The 6,826-nt window shown below is 42.2% G+C and overlaps 1 pseudogene; it reads left to right on the top strand.

Moving 5' to 3' along the window:
- Nucleotides 1–2,777: 2,777 nt before the first annotated feature.
- LOC135981069 (olfactory receptor 5J3-like) lies at nucleotides 2,778–3,570 on the top strand (annotated as a pseudogene).
- Nucleotides 3,571–6,826: the final 3,256 nt, after the last annotated feature.

Here is a 6,826-nt window from a genome sequence, read left to right as displayed (position 1 = left end):
CTTTCCGTAAAACTGAGCAAAGACAAATAAACAAATCTACTGAGCATGTTAGAGCACCAAGGAGGGCATTGTAATGAGCCCCTCTGTGCCTGGTTTGAGACTATAATTGTAGGTGTGACTTCAGAGACTTGATCCTTAAATGCCACAGAAATGAATATATGAGGTTTTTGGTGTCCTAACATGATCCCTTAGGGATAAAGTGTGATTGAACACTCTCTTCCACCATGAAGATACAATACTTCTTTCCTTCAGTGGAGGTGGGATAGCTATTTTCCTTCAGTTCTGATTCCTGGACATAACTTTCCATTTTCTCCATTTACTTGGAAATGTGACGTTAGCGCAGTCAACATTGCAACTTGAGACAGACATTGTTCGTTTGTTCATTTTTCTGTCTCAGGGTAAATTGCAGTGGCAATGGACATGGTTCATGGAAGACCCTGAAAGGTCCAGATGGATCTTAGGTAAGAATCCAGGATTATACATAGAGATGAATCTGAGTTACACACTTCAGATCTGGAATCAGATTCAGATCCGACTTCTTCAACCTTTGAGGATTTTCAGATTCTGGGCCTTTCAGCCAATTATAGAGCTAAATCAGGGTTATAAAATTTGTATTTATGGTTGTCGTGTTATCAATTAGAGGTCAATGCCCCACTGTACTAGGTTCTCTGGAAAAACATAGTAAGGGAGGGAGTGTGAAGCAGAGCCAGGAATTAAAGGACTATCTCAGTCTAGTGCCCCTACTGCCAGTCTGACCATTATCCAGTGTTGTGTATGTGTGTGAGTGGGGGAGGGGGAGGGGGAGGACAGACACTTGGATCCAGTGGGTTCTGGTGTGGCCGATCTCTAACCATAAGGGGGAAATAACAGGAATGATTTGCACTGCGGCAGCCCCAGTCAAGGTCGTGTTTGTTTGAAAACTGTAACCAATGGGAAGCAGTGGGAGGGCAGAGGCGATAGATGACATTGCAATAGCAGATGAGCCTCATGGTGTTGATAGACTGTGAAGGGGCTTGGATTGAAAACAAGCTGTTTGTGTTCGATTAAACGTGGACGGGGGGAGCCAGAAGAAGGAAGCAAATGGAGAAAGCCTCACTTTTGAGGTGTTACATAGTTTTGCCTTCGTGTCTCTTCAGCCTTCTTTCTTCCTTCTTTCTCTCTCTACTCTCCTCACACTCCTCTCTGATACAGCATTTTCTCCTTTTATCTCATTCTCTCACCTGTGGCTTCATGTAATCCCCCTATGCTCCCTCTTCTAAGCATCCTCCCTCCCTCCTTCAGAGCCTTGCACACAGCCTTCCATTGTTGCTTCTGTGCCAATGTTATTCCTTCGCCATTTCCCGCCTGTATCATATTCCTGTGTCATGGCGAATGACCTAGAGAGATGAAGGACCTGGCAGTGCGCACCACTAGGAGGCGTAAGAAACTGGGACTGGAGACAAGGGGCCAGAAATCTCCTAGAGCAAGGCTAGCATAGATTGAAGGCATAGTTACCAATTCTCATGGTATTTGGTGCGTCTCTTAAAGCCTCAGCTCCTTCAGTCATGTGATCAGTTAAGAATCTCAGATTTTATTTTAAGTATGTTTCTAGCCCTCAGGGTTGCTAAGAAAAGCTTGAAAACGTGACTGTCTCCAGGGCCCAGAAACATTGTTCCATTGCCAATTGCTGACTGAGTGAAATTGGAACATTTCGTCAAGAAGGGCCAATTTCACTGCAGCACCACGGAATGGAGGAAACTCTGCCTACATCAGAATCCTGCCTGGTTTCCGCTAGTTCACCTGCCCAGCTCCTTTGCAACCTGCCCAGTGGCCTGCTAGCAACCTCAGAGCTTCCAGAGTCCATGCCTTGGAGCAGATACACATGCAGATTGCCCTGGGGGCTGGGAACATCCAAAATTGTCAGTGTCCATGACTCCAGGGATCCATTCCCTTTTCCAGAGACTTTTCAAAACCTGTGGGTTTCTTCCTAAACCAAATTCTGAAATATAAAAATCTTGCACAAAACAGAATTACACTTCCCTGCCCCCTCTCTAAACCCTTTGTGTATTAGTTTTAAAAAATCTCAAGATTTTAAGCCAATTGCATGATTTTTTGGAAGCCTGATAATGGTTTTCAAATGCTTGGGATTAGCAGCACTGCCGGGGGATGTGTTATGAAGCAGCAGTAACCAAGTGACTGGGACATAACAGACTTTGTAGTCATCTAAAAGGATTATCTGGAATAGGGTGACCAGATGTCCCGATTTTATAGGGACATTCCCGATTTCTGGGTCTTTTTTCTTATATAGGCTCCAATTACCTCCCACCCCCATCCCGATTTTTCACATTTACTGTCTGGTCACCCTAATCTGAAAGGATTTAAAGTATGAGTGCTTTCTAACTTACCCTCAGTGAGCAGACAATATAAAGGAGCTAGCTCAAACTCAAACCCATGCCAGGTATATTTCATTGGAGAAAATTTGTGATAATGTACATGAATCGGGAAATGCCCTATCGGGAACTGGATGCCTAATTCCAGTCAATTTTATGGAGACTTGGATGTCTAAATCTCCTAGACAGCCTTGAAAATCTCAGCCCTGTTAAAAAGAGAGTGTAAATTTAAAGGTCCATCCCAGCTTTTCCCAGATATCACGGCGGCTGGTTTCCTGTAAGATATTCACTACCCACATTCAAGCCTGGTGGTGTCATTCAGATTTAATTCATGCCATGAAATTTCCTTCTTCCATGCTGCTCACTCTTGTTATCCCAGCAGGTCTGGTTTCATGCACCCCTGTATAAATGGCTGAGGGCAATGACAGCATGGTGACCCAGTTCATCCTCCTGGGGCTGACGGATCATCAGGAGTTGCAGATACCCTTCTTCGCGGCGTTCCTGGTGATCTATGTTCTTATGCTGGTGGGGAATCTTGGGATGATTGTGTTGATCTGGGTTGATCCCCGACTCCACCCCCCATGTACTTCTTCCTCAGTAACCTGTCCGTTGTTGACCTCTGCTACTCCTCAGTCTTGGCTCCAAGGATGCTGGTGAATTTCTTAGTGGGGAGTAAAAGCATTTCTTACTCTGCCTGTATTGCTCAACACTTCTCTTTTGTTGTGTTTGTGACCACAGAAGGGTTCCTGCTGGCCGTGATGGCGTATGACAGCTATGTACCATCTGCAACCCTCTGCTCTACACCGCTGTTATGTCTAAGAGAGTCTGTATTCATCTAGTGGCCAGCTCACATGTAGGGAGGCTCATGAACTCACTGACCCACACATGTGGCTTGCTGAGGTTGTCATTCTGTGGACCCAATGTCATCAATCCTTACTTTTGTGACACTAACCCATTGCTGAAGCTCGCTTGCTCTGATAACCACATCAGTGAGATTTTGCTTGTAGCGTTCTCTGGGGTTATTGCCATGTCCACCTTCCTGATTGTCATAATCTCTTATCTGTACATCCTCTTCTCTATCCTGAGGATCTGCTCCACCAAGGGCAGGCGCAAAGCCTTCTCCATCTGTGCCTCTCATCTGACAGCTGTCACCATGTTCTATGTGGCTTATACAACCTATGTTGCCATCAATAATAATTGAAATTTACAGATAGGCAAAGTAAGAAAAATTGCAGCTTCAGAATGTATTCGAGTTTGATTTAAGGATATTTATTTTATCTATTTTGACAAGTGATGTTGACCATTTGTGTTTTAACAGTTATAAAGCTTTTTGAATCTCAGTGTCGACTGTCATTAAAAAAAATGTCTGACCTCCCATTGTCTGATCCCCATAATTTCCCGCTATTGTAAAGGTTTAAACATTTAAAATAAAAAAGGCTTAAAAATAAACATCGATATTATCAATTAAAATGATAAAAAAAATAAAAATCAAATTCTGACAAGGCTCTATATACTTGTTATATAGCTTTATTCTCAATCATCTTGTTGTCACCTTGTGCTGGTCCCCATCTGTTTGTCATCTGTATCATTGTCTCTTATTTTAAGCTTACATTACAAGCTCCTTTGGCCAGAGGTTGGGTTTTTTTGTTTTGTTTTGTTAGATGTTGGTACAGCACCTAACAGAATGGGGTTGGGATTAAGCCCAATACTAATGAATTAATGAAGTAGTATCAATAATAATGCTCATGTAATGTTACTCCCACCAATGCCATATATTTCAGAGTGGTAGTCATGTTAGTCTGTTTCAGCAAGGACAACGCGGAGTCCTGTGGCATCTTAAAGACTAACAAATGTATCTGGGCATAAACTATCGTGATACATTTGTTAGTCTTTAAGGTGCCACAGGACTCCTCATTGTCAATGCCATATAGTGATTTTATAGGTTTACTTACAGCAATGCTATACATTTATCATATATTTTAAGGGCTAGAAAGGACAATGAGATCATTTAGTCTGACTGTATAACTCAGGTCACAGACCTATACAGTTATCCTCGGTATTAAGCCCATTTTATTAAGTGTATCTTCCGGAGAGCCATCGGGTCTTGATTTCACAGCCGCTCTAGCTGGATAAACGGTCACTTCCCATGGTCGTTCATTCCAGCCGTTAACCACCCTCCCTGTTGAAAATGTGAGCCTCATGACTAATCTGAATTGGACTAGTTTTACTCTGAGTATCACGATACAGTGTTCATTAGAACTGGGGGGAGAGGGGAGTTGGACCAAAATCCTTTTTTTCTGAGCAACGCAGATTTGGGTTAACTGAAATATTTTATGAATCTGTGTCAAATGAGCTGGATTGTTTTGCTTTGATCTAAAACCTCAGAAAAATCTAAAAGGTCTAAATATTTTAAGTTTCCCATTTAAAAGACTTTTTGTTTCAAAATTTACTTCAATTTTATTAAAAAATATCACAATTGCAAAAACTGCAACGGATCAAACAAAACATTTCATTCAACTTGTCAGTCAGCCAAAAAAATGGAAATTAAAAAAAAAATGTTGGGTCAACCAGAAACTAAAGTTTTTCATTTATGTTTCAGACTAGCCAGCAAACAAAGAAATCAGTTATTCACAGAGTTCTTTTGATCATACACTTTTTTTTCCTCATCATTGCTATATACTGATTAGCCCTATTCTCACCACTGACACAATTCTATTGCTTTAGGGCTGGTCGACACGGAAACTGACTCTACGGCTATTTAATCGTAGAATCATAGATTATAGGACTGGAAGGGACCTCGAGAGGTCATCGAGTCCAGTCCCCTGCCCGCATGGCAGGACCAAATACTGTCTAGACCATCCCTGATAGACATTTATCTAACCTACTCTTAAATATCTCCAGAGATGGAGATTCCACAACCTCCCTAGGCAATTTGTTCCAGTGTTTAAGCACCCTGACAGTTAGGAACTTTTTCCTAATGTCCAACCTAGACCTCCCTTGCTGCAGTTTAAACCCATTGTTTCTGGTTCTATCCTTAGAGGCTAAGGTGAACAAGTTCTCTCCCTCCTCCTCATGACACCCTTTTAGATACCTGAAAACTGCTATCATGTCCCCTCTCAGTCTTCTCTTCTCCAAACTAAACAAACCCAGTTCTTTCAGCCTTCCTTCATAGGTCATGTTCTCAAGACCTTTAATCATTCTTGTTGCTCTTCTTTGGACCCTTTCCAATTTCTCCACATCTTTTTTAAAATGCGGCGCCCAGAACTGGACACAATACTCCAGCTGAGGCCTAACCAGAGCAGAGTAGAGCGGAAGAATGACTTCTCGTGTCTTGCTCACAACACAACTGCTAATGCATCCCAGAATCATGTTTGCTTTTTTTGCAACAGCATCACACTGTTGACTCATATTTAGCTTGTGGTCCCCTATAACCCCTAGATCCCTTTCTGCCGTACTCCTTCCTAGACAGTCTTTTCCCATTCTGTATGTGTGAAATTGATTTTTCCTTCCTAAGTGGAGCACTTTGCATTTCTCTTTGTTAAACTTCATCCTGTTTAACTCAGACCATTTCTCCAATTTGTCCAGATCATTTTGAATTATGACCCTGTCCTCCAAAGTAGTTGCAATCCCTCCCAGTTTGGTATCATCCGCAAACTTAATAAGCGTACTTTCTATGCCAATATCTAAGTCGTTGATGAAGATATTGAACAGAGCCGGTCCCAAAACAGACCCCCGCGGAACCCCACTCGTTACGCCTTTCCAGCAGGATTGGGAACCATTAATAACAACTCTCTGAGTACGGTTATCCAGCCAGTTATGCACCCACCTTATAGTAGCCCCATCTAATTTGTATTTGCCTAGTTTATCGATAAGAATATCATGCGAGACCGTATCAAATGCCTTACTAAAGTCTAGGTATACCACATCCACCGCTTCACCCTTATCCACAAGGCTCGTTATTCTATCAAAGAAAGCTATCAGATTGGTTTGACATGATTTGTTCTTCACAAATCCATGCTGGCTGTTCCCTATCACCTTACCACCTTCCAAGTGTTTGCAGATGATTTCCTTAATTACTTGCTCCATTATCTTCCCTGGCACAGAAGTTAAACTAACTGGTCTGTAGTTACCTGGGTTGTTTTTATTTCCCTTTTTATAGATGGGCACTATATTTGCCCTTTTCCAGTCTTCTGGAATCTCTCCCGTCTCCCATGACTTTCCAAAGATAATAGCTAGAGGCTCAGATACCCCCTCTATTAGCTCCTTGAGTATTCTAGCATGCATTTCATCAGGCCCGGGTGACTTGCAGGCATCTAACTTTTCTAAGTGATTTTTAACTTGTTCTTTTTTTATTTTATCCGCTAAACCTACCCCCTTCCCATTTGCATTCACTTTGTTATGCATTGCTTCAGACTTCTCGGTGAAGACCGAAACAAAGAAGTCATTAAGCATCTCTG

The sequence above is a fragment of the Chrysemys picta genome, chromosome 2, assembly GCF_011386835.1.
Source record: "Chrysemys picta bellii isolate R12L10 chromosome 2, ASM1138683v2, whole genome shotgun sequence".
NCBI lineage: Eukaryota > Metazoa > Chordata > Testudines > Emydidae > Chrysemys > Chrysemys picta.
The sequence above is the reverse complement of the archived record's forward strand: the minus strand, read 5'-3'. Positions and strand labels throughout refer to the sequence as shown.